This window comes from Phodopus roborovskii, unplaced genomic scaffold (genome assembly GCF_943737965.1).
Source record: "Phodopus roborovskii unplaced genomic scaffold, PHOROB, whole genome shotgun sequence".
Taxonomy (NCBI): Eukaryota; Metazoa; Chordata; class Mammalia; order Rodentia; family Cricetidae; genus Phodopus; species Phodopus roborovskii.
Window position 1 is genome coordinate 2552846 of NW_026126444.1, and position 18565 is coordinate 2571410.

An 18565-nucleotide genomic window follows, 5' to 3' on the forward strand; every position below is an offset into this window, starting at 1 on the left:
ATTATTGTTTGCTAAAGCTTTGCCTGGCTATGGGATTCCCCTTTGCAGCAGAAACAGGAACTTTCCAGGCTGCTACTTTTAAAATGCAGATTTCAGAAGATCTGAATTTTAAAATGAGTGCTTTTTTTTTTCCTAGTAAAGGACTGGGGATTGAACCCAAGGGCTTTGAACATGCTAGACAAGTGCTTTACCACTAAGCTATAACCGCAGCTCCTTAAAAGCAAGACAAAACAAAAACAGAGAAAGAGACAGGCTTGAACTTGCACTTTGTTGTGCCAATCTTCCCAGTAGGTTTGCACCACTGGGCCTAACTGATGGAGAAAGGGTTTAGAGACTCGACTGTCCCATCATTCCTTGGTTATTTCTTTTTGTTTCTGTAATCCTGGGCATTGAACCCAATACTTTGACCATGTTAGAACATTCTAGACAATCTACCATTGAGCCAGATCATTTTGAAACAAGGTCACACTATTGTTGTCCAGGCTGGGCTGGGACTCACTTTGCAGCCTTGAACTTGCCATCCTCCTGCCTCCACCTCTTAAGCAATTGTGGTTACAGGCCTGCAAGCCAGACATGATTGAGAAGCTCCCTCTGTACAGTGACTGAGGCTCAGACTTCACCCTGACTCCGGGTTGCGTCCAGCCATGTCTTCTGCTACACTCGGTGTCTGTCCCTGCCCTCTCTATCTAGCTAGAGTTACTTTTCAGTCCAATGAATCCCTCTGTCTGAAGCCTTCCCAGCCCCCTCGCTCCTTACAACAGACCAAACTCAGGGGCAGGTGCCTAGTTTTTTTAAAAGTCCTGTGGCTCTGCTTTCTTTGGCATTGCATGCACTAAAATTGGAATGAGGCAAAGATTAGCATGTCTCCTGCCAAAGGATGACACACAAGTTGGTGGTGTTCCTACTTAAAAACAAAAAAACAAACCAATTTGGCTTTTACTCACAATTTCCTAGCTAGCTCCTTGTCTCTGCCCTCTCCCTCCAAGCCTGGTTCATTCTTCAAGTCTAGCACTCAGATGGTCCCTTCTCCAGTGACATTTTCTGTCCAGTATTTTTGCTAAATGTTCTCACAAGATCTGGTACATCTCCATCATAACTAGATGCAGTAATTTTTTTTTTTTAAGAAAAGGGGATATAGAGACCTAGCCTAGCATGGGTGGGTCCTAGGTTCGGTCCCTTTGTGGTGGTACAGGAGGCAGGAGGATTGCTGACAGTTTAAGAACAGCTTGGCTACGTGGCAATTTGAGACAAGTCTAAACTACTTAAGAGGTCCCTGTCTCAAAAATACAAGAAAAAAGAAAGGAAGGAAGGAAGGAAGGAGGAAGGAAAGAAAATCTCACCAGTGTGGTGGTATATGCCTTTAGTTCTAGAGTTCATACTCGGGAGGGGAAAGCAGATGTATCTCTGTGAGTTCCAGGCCAGGCTGCTTCTACACAGCGAGTTCAGGGCCAGCCACGGCTACACAGCGTAACCCTTTTGTAGTCCAGTTTCTTTGTTTTCATTTTTCACCTTTTAGAGGCTCTGAGATTTCAGTTCCTTTAAAAAACAGAACATCTAATTTCCTCCCTTCCTTTGTTCCTTTTCCCTCCCTCCCTCCCTCCTTCCTTTCTTTAAAGTAAACCAGGCGGTAATGGCACACACCTTTAATCCCAACACTGGGAAAGCAGAAGCAGGCAGATCTCTGTGAGTTCTAGGCCAGCCCACTCTACAGACAGAGTTGGAGTACAGTATAGTCAGTAAAGTAATACACAGAGAAACTCTGTCTTGAAAACCAAACTAACATAACCTAAGAGGTATCGTGTAGCCTCGAGATTTCTCTGTAGCTAAGGGCAACCTTGAATTCTAATTTCCCTATTTCACCCTCCACCTCTGCCACCGCACCCACTTAGTTCCCTTTAGCTTAAAAAAAAAAAAAATACAACTTTTTTGAGGCATATAATTTTTTTATACCATAAAGATCCCCACCAGCTTTAAAGTATCTTCATGACTCCAGTGAGACCCTGCATGCTTTCTTCTGCCCTCTTCCTTGACATCACCACTCCCACCGCAGCTCCGGGCTCTGGAGTCTTACAAGGTCATCTTTTGCACCTGGCTTAGCATGATTTGGTGGGATGTCTATACACCAGGGAGCCCTAGGCAGCATCTTTTCATTCCTAGTATTCCTATTCCTATTATTGCTGAATAACATTTGACTTATGAGTGTGCCAGTATGTCACTGTTTGGGGTTCGTTCGGAGTACCAGGGGAGGGACCCAAGGCTGCTAGGCAAGTGTTCTGCCACCGTGGGCAACATCCCCAGCCCTGTTTAGTTACGGTTTTGTACTTTCACAAATTGCTGGACTTAGGAGTTGTTCCTGCTTGCTGTCAGTAACACTACTAAACACAAATTTCCAGAGAGGTAACTGGAGAGAGGAGATGGTATTTAACCATGTCAGGAAATGTGTTACAGAGTTATGGCTGCACAGTGGCTTTTTCACGAGTTCAACCTGTTTAAGTAAGCAACATTTAGTCTAGTCATCCAGGCTGATGGTGGAAACCTGGATTTAAAAAAAAAAAAAAAAAAAAAAAAAAAAAAAAAATCAGAAGAAGAGGGCAAGAAGAGGTCTCAAAAGTTTTCCTCTGCCAGCAACAAGCATACTAAAAAGATCTTCCGTTTCCAGAGAAATCACAACATAGTTTACAGACACTAGATGGGCTCTCGCTTTCTGAACCCATGTGAACAATAAATCACACAGTTTTCAGCAAGCTAACTCTGGAAGGCCTGTAGACAGAGTAACCAGGCTACCGGGAACTTCCATCTGGGGACAGCCAGGTCATACATGTATGGGTGGTCTGTGATGATATGTACCTTGAAAATGCCAGAACTCTTCCAAGGAAGAGGTTAAGTGTTCCTGGAAACAATTCAGTCTTAGAAGGTGTGAGTAGCAGTGTGACCTTTTGGGTGGAAAACAGTAAATCTGGGACAGCTAACAAGCTAGAAGGTCTTGGATTGTTTTTAGTGAAATGTGGCAGTTTTCTGGGGTTACTCTCATCTGGTCCATAATGTAATGTTACTTCTCTAGTAATTCTGGTGTGTGTGTGTGTGTGTGTGTGCATTTGGCATTGCTCCTCAGGAACTATTTACCTTTGGTTTTGAGAGCTTACCATGTAGATTAGTCTGGCTGCTCTGTAAGTCCCAGGGACCCTACCCACCTCCCTAGCATTGGGAGTACAAACACATGTCACCATGCCTGGCTTGTTAACTTGGCATGCATGGATCAAACTCCAATCTTCAAGCACTTTACCCACTAAGCTATTTCCCTGTCGCCTAGTTACTTATAATGAAAAGAAAATATCTATGCTGACCTCTTAACTCTGGGATGTAATTTGTTATTACAAGCACACTTGGGTCAGGTGAGAAGGACCAGCCCATCTGCTTCAGCCTGTCCTTTTAAAACCCTGTTCAGGGAAGAAGTTCAGTCTGGTTGGGAGAACAGGACAGTGCAAGATTGGGAAGACCACCTCAAAGCTGCTTCCCGAACCTCCTTTCTGTCAGTAGCTTACATCCCACCCTCAAAGTCACTCCTATTCGCTTAGAAACATGGTCATAAAATACTCCATTTTCTATCAATAATGGCACATTTCCAGTCCTGGATAACAATACATGGCTTCCTCAATGCCTCCCCCCCCCCCCCCGATTGCTTTGGAACCTGTCCAGGAACTAGCTCTGTAGACCAGGCTGGCCTCGAAATCACAGAGATCCACCTGCCTCTGCCTCCTGAGTGCTGGGACTAAAGGCGTGAGCCAACAATGCCCAGCGGCTTCCTCAATGCCAACATGGTGGGTTCTACTATGCCCTCTTGTTCTATGCATATTAAGACTTAAGACTAGTTAGGCCAGGCGGTGGTGGAGAAAGCCTTTAATCCCAGCACTTTGGAGGAAGAGTTAGACTGATCTCTGTGAGTTCAAGGCCAGCCTGGTCTAGAGTGAGTTCCAGAACAGCGAGGGCTGTTACACAGAGAAGCCCTGTCTCAAAAAAACAAAAATGGTAAAAGAAACAATAATAATAAACTAAATCCAAGCGTGTTTGAAGAGCACGAGCATCACCACTTCTCTTCGAAAAAAAAAAAAAAAAAAAAAAAAAAGCCTTGTATTCTCATTATTCCCGGCCGTAAGCAAGACTGGCATCCTGCAGGCAAGCTGGAGGCTGTGGGAAGAATGGCCCAGAAGGACACAGTTCCAAGTCAAGGAAGGTTCTGGGTGGACAGCCTCGTGCAAAGAGGATGCTTCCCTCCGTGTGAAACGTGTCGATGAGAGAGACACTGTCCCCCGAGCCGGGTGGATGTTCTCTGTTACAAAAGCAGGGAAAGCATTTTAACTCTTCCTGTGGTGACTTGAGGTCACAGGTTATAACTTTCTTTGGCTCTGGCTATAAAAAGCCACTCTGGAGAGCCTTTTGTTGCCCTTGGTGGAGAGTCATCCACCCTTTGTTCTCAGTGATGACAACACTGAGGAGCATTGTTTTGTGTTGGGGACCAGACGTATGTCTACACTGTGCACTCACAAAGAGGGTGCTCTAAATTTGTTCCCTGGCTAAAGGACATTTTCACCGTGCCTCCCTTTTTTTAGGTCTCTGAGTCAGTCTGTTTAAAGGAGTGGATTGACCATGGGGGTTGGCGGTGGTGGCGAGGAAGCAGGCGTAGCTCTGATGGCACAGTTTTCACAGTACTCTCTCTCTCAGAATAACAGTCTTAAGTTTTCTCAAAACACAAATTTTCAGTGGGGTATAGTGGTGCACACCTTTAACCCTGACACTTGGAAGGCAATGGTCAGGAGGATCTCTGTGAGTTGAAGGGCAGCCTGATCTATATATCGAGTTCCAGACCAACCAAGGCTGCATGTCTCAAAAAACCAAAAGCCCAAGTCCAGACATACTTTTATCTGGGTGTGATTGCTTCAACCTGTAATCCCCGCACTTAGAAAGCCGAGGCAGCAGAATTTCTGTGAGTTCAAATCAATTGTAAGCTGTGTGAATGACTCTGTCTTACATTTTTTAACACGATACATACACTTGTAGCTGGATGTGATGGTGTATGCCTATAATCCCAATATAGTGCAATCCCAGACTGTTGAATGTGAGCCCAGGCTAGGCCATACAAGAAAATCGCATCTCAAAAAGTCAACCCCCACTCCACCTCTGAAAAACTCAGGGAACATCACAGAAGGGCTTGGGATAGGTTTGGAGGGGCAGAAAGAATGTAAATGCCAGGGTATAGGAAGACTACATGAAATTCTGTGTTCTCACTGTGATATGGTTGTTGTAGTTACTCACACAGACCTGCACAAAATCAAACAGTTGACAGTTCAGTACCAGGGCTGGAGTGACAGTTTCTTCAGCAGTTAAGAGTACTGGCTAAAAGCTGGGAGGTGGTGGTGCATGCCTTTAGTCCCAACACTCGAGAGGCAGAGGCAGGTGGATCTCTGTGAGTTCGAGTCCAGCCTGTTCTACAGAGCAAGTTCCAGGACAGGCTCCAAAGCAATACAGAAAAACCCTATCTCAAAAAAAAAGCAAAAACAAAAAAACAAAACAAAACAACAACAACAAAAAACAACAAACAAACAAAGCACTGGCTACTCTTCCAGCGAACCCAAGACAGATTCCCAGCATCCACATGGTAGTCATCTGTAACTCCAGTTGCATGGCATTCGGTGCCCTCTTCTGGTCTCTATGTGTACTGCATGCATATGTTGTACAGATGTGTAAACAGAACACCCATACACAAAATGAAAATAAAGGTGGGTATTGTGGTACACCCCTTAGTCCTAGCATCTGAGAGGCAGAGGCAGGCAGCTCACTATGAGTTTAAGACCAGCATAGTCTACATAGGGGCTTTATAAACTGAGCTATTGGTGATTGATGACTGCTAGAGAAGGGATATTTTTCTTAAGGGATGTGAACTCCCGTAGGCTGTCCAGGCTCCAGGGTGTGGCCTCACATCCGTGTACAGGTAGCACTAAATGAGTCAGGAACTGTTTTTTAAGATGTTATGAAGTTGGGGGGATGAGGTGTTTGGGAGGAGCTAAAGGGGGGAAATGAGGGATAGCTATGATCGAGATATGAAAATTTCAATGAGTAAATTTAAACTATTTAAAATCATACAAAAGTTGAAACAAAAGAAGAAAACAGCCACGAATGGAAGTGCCTGTGATCCTAACACTTGGCAAGTGGAGAGGATCCAGAGTTCAAGGGTGAGGTGCTGGAGAGATGGTTCCGTGGTTAAAAGAACAGGCTGCTCTTCCAGAGGTCTGGGTGTTTGGTTCCCAGTACCCATATGGCAGCTCATAAGTACCTATAATTCCAGTTCTTGTCTCTGCGGGTACTGTGTCTACATGATTCACATACGTGCAAACACCCATTCTCATAAAATAAAAGTAGATAAACCAAAGCTTTTTAAATGAAATGCATATGAAAGGGATTGTCATAAAATGACTGTACTCTGTCAACACTGTGGCTGTTACTCCTGTGTGCTGCCTCTTATTGTCAAATAAAATGAGTTTCCAGTAAGTAAAGTCACAGTACTTCAGCTGCATGTAGATGAGGGTCATGGGGGAAAAAATCCAAGACCCCAGGTACCTTCTGAGCCATTTCATTTTCTCACTGTGTTCTCTGTTAACAGTAACAATGGATTGTTTGTTCAGAGATAAAAAGTATGCCAAACACATGTACCATCTCCTTTATTTTGAGACAGGGTTGCTGTATGTAGCTTTGGAGCCTGTCCTGGAACACACTTTTAGGCCAGGCTGGCCTCAAACTCACAGAGATCCACCTGCCTCTGCTTCCTGGATGCTGGGATTAAAGGAGTGTGGCCCTGACGCCAGGTTTTTTTTTTTTTTTTTTTTTTTTTTTTCATCTTCTTTATTTTTGTTATTATTTTCTGCTTCTGTCTATCCCAAATGATCCTTGAAACAACACTGCAAAGGAAAACTAGTCCTAATCCCTTTCACTGTGCTCAGAACTATGGTGGGTGAAATTAGCTCACGTACCAATGATCCAGAAGGCAGGTTTTGAACCAGATAAAAAGATACTTGGTAGCCAAGAGTGATGACTCATGACTGATCCCAGTGCTGACAAGGCTAAGGCAGGAGGATTGTCAGGAGTGTGAGGTCAGTCTTGGCTACACAGTGAATTCCAGGCCAGCTTGAACTACAACGTGATACTATATCAAAAAAGAAAGAAAAAATGATACTTTGTAACTTCTGTATTTGAAAGTAAATACAATTCTTTTTTTTTTTTTTTTTTTTTTTTTCTGGAACTAGGAGGGCTCTAGGGATCGGCAGGAATAACTTATTCAGATAAAATATTGGAAACCTAGGGCCAGTGGCTTAGCTCACTGGCAGAACATGTTCAAGGCCTAGATTCAGCCTTAAGCACCAAACATCAGGTCCCTGGCCTCCCAAAATATTCTGCAGATCCAGTTTATTTGAACTGGAGATAATAATTCTTAAGCAATAATTTCTTAATGGTAAGTATGTCCCAAATACTGCATAAACCATGCTTTATACTTACCCTAAGAAATCACTTGTCATTGACTTAAAGTTCAAGTTTGTTGGACAGTCTACTGCGCTTTTATTTGCTGAGTCTAGAAGTCACAGGAGGGTACTGAAACCATGGTGATCACTGTGCTTTGATATTTATTTCTGGGTTTGGAATTTTTTTTTATTTCAACACTGATAACTATGAAAATAAAAACTACAGTTTAGCTCAAACCATTTATTGGTTTTGGAGACAAAGTCTTGTTATGTAGCCCAGGCTAGCCTCAGGCTGGTGGCAGTGTTCTGTCTTAATCTCTCAAGGGCTGGGATCACAGCCATGAAGCATTATGCCTGGCTTCTGTTTGATTATCTTTTTTGTATTTGTTCTTGTTTTGTTTTGTTTTGTTTTTTGAGGCAGGGTTTCTCTGTGGCTTTGGAGGCTGGCCTGGAACTAGCTCTTATAGACCAGGCTGGTCTCGAACTCACAGAGATCCACCTGCCTCTGCCTCCCAAGTGCTGGGATTAAAGGCATGTGCCACCAACACCCAGCTTCGGTTTGATGATCTTAAGTGGCCTTGTTTTTTAATTCTAGAATCAGTCAGTGCTTCTGAGAGATGTAAGCAGTACTACCTTTGGCTGAACAGATGGGTTTGCAGTCTGAAAGGAGATAAAAAGGTCAGACACAAATGGCAAAGGCAGATTGGTTGTCTCAGGGCTGCTTCCTTTGTAGAGGAGGGGTCGGTCGGGGAGACAGAATGATGGAAGTGATGGGTTCACTGCAGATCAACTCCAGGTTCCTTTGTAAGGACCAGAGGATAAAAGGGCATAAGCATTGAAGCAGAAGCCCTTTGTGATGCTCTGCTTGGAAAACTTGGCTGTCTCCCATTGGCCTGATTTCTTAAAGGCTTGGATAGCCACTTACTTCTTTCAGTTTGATGACAAGTAACTTCCAAGTGGATGATTCCATTTCGATTTTACTCTGGTGTCCTAGTTAGGGTTTCTAGGGCTGTGATAAAATACCATGACCAAAAGCAAGTTGGGGAGGAAAGGGTTTATTTGGCTTACACTTCCACATTAGTCCCTAACTGAAGGAAGTTAAAAAAAGGAATTCAAACGGGGCAGGAACATGGAGGCAGGATGGTGCAGAGGTCATGGAGGGTAAATAAATAATTTATTTTTAAAAAGATCAGTTTTAGAAAGTGAAAGCACTATTCCTTACATTTATCACACATCAGGTTATAACTAATTTCCAGGGGAAGCCATCATAGAAGCAAGCTAGTCCATATCCTGTATTGCCAGCTGAGATTCAGCAAATATGGGTGCAATGCCCTTAACTGCACATGACTCCACACTGCTTTACAAGTGCAGTTTTTAAGACAGTTGAGATAGCAGGCTCTACTTTCCTCCACAGGACAGGGTAGGGGCCCTACATACCCAGACTTGGAAGTCAGAAATTTATCTACAAAATAGAAAATGCTAATTGCTTCCCAATCTTATTTTTGAAGCCTGGCTGTACTAGATCTTACCATGTAGACTAGGTTGGCACTGAACTAGGTTGGCCTGTGTTTGTCTCCCAAGTACTTGCAATCAGATCTTATGGAGGCATTTTCTCAATTGAGGTTCCCTCTAGCTTGTATCAAACTGACATTTGGTCTGTTTAGGTTCAGTGAGAATGTCTACTCCCAAACTATAGACTCCAGTCATTATTATTTAAGACACATATTTTATGAAATTTTAAACCAGGCAGAGGTGTACTTTCAGTGTGCACAATATACTAGTAACTATCAAGTGTGATGGCCCATATCTGTAATGCCTGCCCTGAAGTTCAAAGTCAGTCTAAGCCACATAGTGAGGGCCTGATGACCTATAGTAAATGCCTTTCTGTATAAATTTTTCCTTAGGAATGAAGGTTCTCAACTGGATCCAGTTTTTCTACAAAGTAAAATCATAGAAACTCTATCCAGAACCCCTTAGCTTCCCCGCCCATAAACACCGCCCACCCTTTTGTGACACGGTCTCATGCAGCCCAGACTGGCCTTGGACTTACCATGTAGCTGAATATGACCTGAAATTCCTGACTATCTACCTCACAAGCACTAGAATTACAAGTGTATGCCATGATGCCAGCCCTACCTGTGTGTATATGTGTGTGTGTGTGCCACCATTCCATCTCCACATATATGTTACCATTGCCAACCCTGTGTATGCCCCCATGCCAGCCCTGGGTGTATGGCACCAGGCCAGCCCATTGTGTGTGTGTGTTGTTTCTCTCCGTTGGTGATAGGGACTGAACCTAGGATCTATGCTGGCCAGAAAAGTGCCTTTCCACTAAGAACACTTTCAGCTTCTTTTACATTTTGAGAGAGGGTCACTCTGTTTCCCAGTCTGGCTTGAGTTCACTCTAGGAGCCTGAGTGTGCCAGGCTTGAACTTTTTATCTTCTTGTTTCAGCCTCCTAAGCAGCTGGAATTGCAGGTCAAGCCATCATTCCAGTTTTTTTAAATGTTGACAAATATTTTTTAATTCATTATTTTTTTTTAATTAGTGTGTGTAGTTAGGTATCATGCTTGTGAGCATGGAGGTCAGAGGACAACTTTGTGAGGTCAATTCTCTCCTGCTATGTGGATCCCAGGGATCAAACTCATCCCTGCTTGTCATCAGGCTTGGTGGGTGGCAAATGCCTTTACCCACCAAGCTGTCATGCCAGTCCCTGATGGAACAGTCCTATATTCAGGGTTTTTTACAACCTTTGTTACTTGCTAAGATGTCCTCTTTCTCAAAAGCCGGCCGTGATGAGACATACTGGGCATCTACGGTACTCAGGAGGCAGAAGCAACAAGAATCTTCTGTGAGTTCAAAGCCAACCTCAGTTATATAACAAAACACTGAATTAAAGAATGAAAATAAGCCGGGCAGTGGTGGTGCATACCATTAATCCCAGCACCGGGGAGACAGAGGCAGGTGGATCTCTGTGAGTTCCAGACAAGCCTGGTCTAACAAGAGCTAGTTCCAGGACAGCCTCCAAAGCCACAGAGAAACTCTATCTCGAAATACTCCTCCTCCCCACCAAAAAAAAAAAAAAAAAAAAAAAAAAAAAAAATAGAAAAGAAAAGAAAACTTATCATGGAGTGATTACCTCCTAAAATAGATGGCCTTGGCAGGGTATTTCTAGTAAACGTCCTGAAACGTTCACAGATATTTCCTCAATACATCCCTGTATTTTTTCCAAGTACATTTTGAGCATTCCTGCAATGGGAGTGTCTGGTGACGGGAAGGCTCAGTCTCTTGGTGTTATCTGTGTCTTCTATGTTAACCCAGGAGTCGGGGTATAGGGTAGACAAGTATATTATCTGAACAATGATTTGCTCCAGCTGGTTTGGAAATAAGGTTCATGTCTAAGAGCTAAAGCCTGTGGCTTCCAGCAGAAAAAACCAAGTCAAGCCAAAATGAACCCACAGACAGTAGCCACGGAAACCACCAGCCTGAAGTGTGGAAAGGTGGCCAAGCTGGAGCCTATGTAGACAGCAAACCAGGCTGTCTACCCAGCCCCTGTGTGCTGTGATCATCACTCCAAATGATCAGAAAAGATTCTGAAAGTCTGAGGAAAATTCACACGGTCATTTACCCTGGACGTTATGTCTCTGAAATAGTTAGAGAGCACAAAGACCTCACTCTCCAGCCCAAGCCCCAGAAACAACTGCTGGATTCTTGTTTTACAGTCCGGCAGAATGCCAGTTCAAAAATAACCGGCATTTATTTCAACTGGATCCAGTTTCTCTACAAAGGAAACTCATAGAAAACTCTGATTCCCATGATCAGGAGGAACGAGCTTGCTTTGTAAACTCTGAGGGATATCTAAATGAGTGGCTAGTGCTTCTGCCTCAACTTCTCATTCTCTTTTACCCATTCTCTAGTGCTTTCCTCCATGCTGATGGCTGTTGTAGTTAAAACCTACTGTTAAGCATGCACTCTATGAGGCCAAGGTTGTAGCTCAGTAGTAGAACAGTTGCCTGGCACGCAAGGACCCACCTGGAACAAAACAAAACAAAGTTTGCAATGATATTTAAGACATTCATGCAAATTACTTGTGTTTTGTTTTGTTTTTTTAAGTGCCTCTTGTAGCCCAAGCTGATCCTAAGCTCACTATGTATCCAAAGCTGTACTTGAACTCCTGATCTTACTGTTTCAAATATGTACTATCATATCCAGCTGTAGTAAATGTATGCAAGGACTGGAAAGCTGGCACAGCAGTTAGAAGCATCTTTGGATCTTGCAAAAGAACTGGGTTGTGTTCCTAGCTATCATATGGAGGCCTACAACCAATGCAGTGGGCCCAGTACCTTCTGCTGGCCTCTGTGGGTACCAGGCATACACATACACACAGGCAAAACACTCATACATAAAAAAGATCTTTTAAAACTTAAAAACTGTTGGGGTGGAGGGAAGCTGGAGAGGTGGCTCAGAGGTTAAGAGTACTGGCTCTTCTTCCAGAGTTCCTGAGTTAAATTCCCAGCAACCACACGATGGCTCACAACCATCCATAATGAGATCTGGTGTCCTCTTCTGGACTGCAGGTAGACAACCAGGCAGGACACTGTATACATAGTAAACAAATACATCTTTTTTAAAAATTAAAAATTGGGGCTGGAGAAAAGGTTCAAGAGTCTAGAGCACTGGCTGCTCTTCCAGAGGACCTAAGTTCAATTCCCAGCACCCACATTGCAGCTCACAACTATTTATAACTCTGGCTTCTTGGAATCAAACATGTAGGCAAAACACCAAAGCACATAAAAAATAAATAAATGTCTTTAAATTAAAAATAAAAGAGAAAAAGTCAGGAGTGGTGGCACACGCCTTTAATTCCAGCACTCTGGAAGTAGAGAGAGGCAAGAGGATCTCTGTGAATTCAAGGCTGGGCTTCTGGTCTAAAACGCAAGTTCTGTGCTAGCCAGGGCTACACAGTGAGCTTCTGTTTTTCTGTTTCAAAATACCAAAAAGAAAAAGTGTGTACTCAGACAAGATGATTGGTTCACTGGCTAAAACAGTCTGCCAAGCACTTCACTCTCTCTCTCTCTCTCTCTCTCTCTCTCTCTCTCTCTCTCTCTCTCTCTCTCTCTCCCATTCCCCTACTTCTGCTACCTGACTGAATACTGGTGACAATAAACAATCAAAAGCATGCACTACCACACACAGGCATCCAGACCAGTTATGTTTCGGGGAGGATATAATTGCTGGGCATACGCCTTAGAAAATTCTGACAAGGAAGGATTTGGAAGGACACAGAGGCTGAGCAATTTCCCCAAATTCACACAGTGAGGGAGCAAGACTTAAACACAGCTCTGTGCTCCTGGTAGTTTTTATTTATTTATTTTTTAACTGGCATTCTGCTGGATTGTAAAATAAAAAGAATGGCTTTAGTGCCCTAGGATTTTTATCTTAGCTCTAGCTGTCATATCGCTAACGTTCAGCCACACAAAGGAGGAAAAACAAAACACAAAAAGCCCAAGCCTGGCCTGGCATAGGAGCGCGTGAGCAGTAGCGCCCCAACTCCCAGCATGTGAGCAATGTGCATGCTGTCCCTCCTCTGTGTGGGTTTTATCTCAGCCTGCCTATGAATTACTTAGTAACCAGGAGCCAGGGCTGGAGCAGTGGACAGGGCTCTAAGAAGATGTGATAAGATGAAAACTCATGTTGTGTATGTCCTAGTTTATTTCATTATACATTACTGTGGTTTCTTTCTTTTGTAAAAGTTTCGCTTGAGTGTTGTATGTTGTTTTATGGCCTCCAACTCCTGCTTCAGCCCTCTGATAACTGGAATCAGAAGCCTGCAAGCCCACACCTGTCTATTGTAGTTTCTTTTTCTTTTCGAATTTTAAAGGTTAGATGTGTGTATGCACATGTGCACATACCATGAATGTGTATGTGGAGGTCAGAGGATAAGTTGTGGGAGTCAGTTCTCTCCTTCCACACCGTGGGTCCCTAGGATCAAATACTAGTCATCATGCTTGGTGGCAAATGCTTTTATTTGATCTGCACATTGTCAGCACAACTACTGTGGCTTCTAAAAGTGATTTTGTGTTGGCCATGGTCCCAATCTGACAAGACTTAAAAATGTTTTGTGAATAGTTTATTTATGGTGGGGCATTTTGTCTAATTATTTGTATGTGTGCATGTATGCTGAGGACAAACAAGGGTGTCAGGTCCTCTGGACCTGGAGTTACAGGTGGTTGTGACCTGATGTGGATTTGAGGACTATATCCAGGTCTAGGAGAGCAACAGCTGCTCTTCACAACTAAATCAGCCAAATTAAGGGGGAAAAGAAAGAAGGAAAGAAGAAAGAAAGAAAAGAAAAAGTGTTTAAGCCTTTGATGAGTAAGTCAAAGATTGCTGCAAATACCATTTCTTCAATAATCATAAAAATTTAAATGCCAATTTAGTCTTTTATTTCTCCTTATAGGACTAAAAAATGTTCACAGTTTTCTGTATAATTTAACAGCCTGAACTTTTAAAGTTTGGAGAGAGGGAAAAGTTTGGAAATTACTAAGAAAACTCTTTAGTTTCTTATTTTATTTTTCTGGCAATCAAAGTCAAGGTGTTCAAGCACCCTAGCCTGACACCAGTAAAAAACAAAGCTGGTTATGGTGGGGCAGGCCTTTAATCCCAGCAAAAGCAGGTGCATCTCTGAGTTCCAGGCCAGCCTGGTCTACAAAACAAGTTCAGGACAGCCAGGGCTACAGAGAGACACACTGTCTTGAAAAGCCAAAACAACGAACAAACAAAAGCAAAAGCAAACAACAACAAAATCCACACATGATGGTGCAAGTCTGTAATTCCAGCACTTGGGGGGGGGGGGGCTGAGGCAAGCTCTTCAGGAGTTTAAAGCTAGCCTGGGTCACAAATAAAACAAACAAAACACCAAAACCCAAGACACCAATCAACTTAAACAGAATACTCCAGACTGTGTCTGTAGCTCAGTGGTACAGTGTTTGCTTAGTGAAGCCCTGGGTTTGATTCCCAGCATCAAAACCAAAACCAGACACAAGCTAACAAAATTCTCCTTCATACTTAACACTGAGAAAACAGTTAAGCAGATTTACATGAACCCCAGGTTCCTGGTGAGAAGTCTTGATGAGAATTTATAGTTTCTTGCTGTTGGCTGGCTCTGGCTTATCCAGGAGTGCGAGCAGGCTGCGTGCATTCCAAGTATATTAAGCATCTTCTGGGTATGCAGCACCATGCTTAAAAGAGCACTTTGTTCTGTGTTGTCTCTCCTCTGGGGTGTTTACTAGAGTTTTCAAATGCTTCATTAGTTAAACAATGATAAAATTCTTAGCCAGGACTCAAAGACTTTAGACCTCCTAGGACTTTGCTGTTAATAACCAAACTAACACATAAGTGTGTTTTTTCTTTTTTAAATTGATTAATTAATGATGTATTTGGTGTGCATTGGTGTTTTTGCTTGCATGTATATCTGTGTGAGGGTGTCAGATCCCCTGGAACTGGAGTTACAGACAGCTATTAGCTGCCATGTGAGTGCTGGAAATTGAACCCAGGTCTTCTGGAAGAGCAGCCAGTGCTGTTAACTGCTGCCCCATCTCTCCAGCTCCCATGAGTGTGTTCTTATTAACAACAAATGAGTACACAGGCCTCTGCAGCCAGGACAGAGTCTCATGTAGTCCAGTCTGGCCTTTGACTCACTATGTAAATTCAAGGATGATCTTGTATTTCTGACCTCCTGACTCTACCTCCTGAGTGCCAGAATTTCAGGGGTGTACTACCATGCCCTGATGATCTTTAGTTTTTGAGAAAAGTCTCACTCTGTAACCTAGATTGGCCTGGAACTCACTGTGTAGTCCATTTGGGATTCAAATTTGAGATCCTTTTGTCTCAGCTTCCTGAAGGCTAGATTATATGCATGTGCTACCATGACTAGTTTAGTTTACTGTTTCTTTCCTTACCTTTTGGATGATAGCCTGAGCCTTCTTTTAGACAGCTGTGTTCAACCTGACCTGGAACTGGCCAGGTTGCCCTTGAATTTGCATAAGTGTGTCATCCCTAGTCCAAAAGTGTTGTGATTACAGGCATGGGCCACCTCACCTGGGTATTTGTTTGTTTGTTTGTTTGCTTTGAGACAGGGTTTCTCAGTGTAGCCCTGGCTATCCTGGAACTTGCTCTGTAGATCAGGCTGGCTTAGAACTCACAGAGATTCTCCTTTCTCTGCCTCCCGAGTGCTGGGATTAAAGGTATGTGCCAACATTGCCTGGCACGGGCACATTTTCTTATGATGTGTTTATTTAGACTTTGTTTTGCATTGGTGTTTTGCCTATGTCTGTGTGAGGATGTCAGATCTTAGAGGTTTGGACGGTTGTTAGCTGACATGTTGTTGCTTGGAATTGAATCCAGGTTCTAACGGCTGTCCCATCTCTCCAGCACTATGGGCACATTTTCTAAAGAGCTGTTTTAAAAGGCTAAAACAGCTGGGTGAATGGAATCAGGTCACCGCTTCCTTATGTCAGAGAGTTTGGCAGAGAAGAGACCAAGTATGAGGATTTGGGAAAAGGAAATAAACATGGAATAGGCAGGAAAGAAATTTCTCCAGGCACAGGAAGTGAGAGGCCCCCACCCCCACCCCCAGAGGAAGCAAAGGAAAGGCAGACTTGGCAACCTGAAACCTGTGCCAGGAGCCAGGAGCCAGGAGCTGGAGGAAACACAGTCCCAGATCCAAGTGTTCTCAGAGGACACGTCCTTGTCCTTTTTCCCCCTCTCCCCACCTGGGTGACTCTGTTCCCCAAACCAGGCTGTGGTGCAGAAACAAACACAAACAGACAAATACAGATTCCTGGTTCAAGACAAATACATACATAACACACAGTGTGCATACACACGTATACACACTCACACATGTGCACTGTCACACACATATGTACGCACACACTCATGTATGCACTCAAACACACATTCTTACACATGTACAAACATACTCACATACACACATATATACACCGTGGGAACTATTGATTATGGCATCTTATTTAATGGTCTCTTATTGTTATGTCTTAAACTTTTGGAAGAGTTAATTTTTCTATTTTTAGAATGGCAAGGTTTTTGTTCTTTAGAATGGTAAGGTTTTGTTTTTTCCTTTTCTTCTCTCTCTCTCCCTTCCTCACCCTGACTGGTCTTCCTCAGTGGCTCACACTGGCTCACACAGTTTATTAATATGGTCCTGGCTGGTCTCATTTATAACAATTATCTAGCCTCAACCTCCCAAATTCTAGGCTTATAGTCCCGAGACACCACACCCAGATGTTTTCTTGTTTATGTTTGTTGTTTTGAGATAAGGTCTTGGTACACAGCGTGGGCTGACCTTGACCCTGAGATCCTCATGTGTCAAAAGCTTGCTGGGTCCTGTCACCATACCTAACTCTAGAAAGGTAATCTTATTTTTTATTGTGTAGTAATATCGGCATGCATTGAACAAGCTTTTTTCCTAGCAGTCTTACCAGTGTTTTTCTATACAATGACCTAAGTTTTCGAGTTAATTTTTTGGTTTTTTTTTTTTTTTTTTTTTTTTTTTTTGAGACGGGGTTTCATTGTTCTGCCGCTCTGCCTCCTGACTGCTGGGATTAAAGGGGTGTGCCACCACCGCCCAGCTCAACTTAACTTTAAGTAGAACATTGACATTGCTTTGGAAAAGAAATAATTTAACATTTACTCATTCTAATGATGAAGAAGATTACATTAGTAAGCTTTCTGCTCACTATAATTTAGGCATACTTGAGGAGAGGGGAATGAGACACTTGCCATGGGAGGGTTTGTGTAAAGCATCACCTTTGCTGTGACCGCAGGGGCCTTCCTTGTCCAGTCTGTGGTTCATAAAGGTCAGATACTTGTGATACCCAAGCACATTCATTGCAGAGAACATTCTCCTGTGGTACTGATGTGTTCAAAATAGCTCCGGATGTAGGGCACCCAAATATGTTTCTTTCTTTTTCTTTTTTAGACAAGGTCTGACACTGTAGCTCAGAACTCACCAGAATTTCAGCCCAGGCTAGCCCAGAACTCTCCAGGTTGGTGTCAAAATGATAGATAGTAGGTCCTTCTGCCTTAGCCTCTCAAATGCTGAGGTTACAGGCCAGGGAGGGAGGAAGGAAAGAGGAGAGAAAGGGAAGAGGGTAAGAAGGAAGGAAGGGGGAAAGGGGGCAAGTTCATGCTAGCCAATAAATACTTCTGAAATCAATGGTGTCTAAAAATTATGAAAAACCAATAGTGAAAGCCAGGCATGGTGACCTCTTCAGACTTCAGGCAGGGCTATAGAGAGACAAAAGGTCCCAAACAAACAAGCCAAAGCAAAACTGGTTACTAGACAATCTTTTACTGCTAAGGAAAAGAAGCCTGTTGAGGTTTCCTTGCAAGATTTACCCGGTTTCCTGGGCGAGTGTGGGGGTAAGGATCAGGCAAGAGAAAGCCCTTCTTGGAGAAGGCCTGGTTCCCAGGTCCTGAAGTGAAGGCAGTTTTCGGGGAAATACCCCTCCTCAGCTTGTCTTTGTATTGGAAATGTGGGACCTCGGGAGGTTAGGGAAGTGAAATCGGGCTGGAGCAGTGACTTTCCAGGCTGTATTTGTCATTCAAATTTGACTTTCAAAAGTTGAGCCCTGGGGGCCTGTGATTGTGAGTGGGGGTGGGGTGGCTGGGGAGACTTGGGAAAGTCCCAGGGAATCACTTAGATGGCTGTGGATCACAGGGGAAAGCTGCCCTAGTGAAAAGTTGAAGATGATTCCATTCTATGTGATTTTTGACTTGCAGATATTCCCTAAAGCCGAGTAAGACACACAACAGCTTTCTTTTTGAAAATGCTGTTTTCTATCTGGGACATTTATGGGCATATTGGTGTCCTCTATAAGGACTTCTAGACAGGTCGGTTCTCAAAGGGTCATTAACATTATTTAAATATTCATGTAGGAGGAGGGACGGCAGACTGAAATTTCAGACCTCCTTGAGAAGAGGGGCGGCTGGCCACCTGCCTAATGGAGCCCAATGGGGCGTATCAGCAGCTTC

The 18565-nt window shown here is 43.4% G+C and overlaps 1 protein-coding gene and 1 pseudogene across 5 annotated transcripts in view; both read left to right on the top strand.

The window, feature by feature from the left end:
* Palm2akap2 (PALM2 and AKAP2 fusion) overlaps positions 1 to 18565 on the top strand; it is a 452528-nt gene that overhangs the window by 331604 nt on the left and 102359 nt on the right. The window lies entirely within an intron of this gene.
* On the top strand, positions 811 to 910 carry LOC127224727 (uncharacterized; annotated as a pseudogene).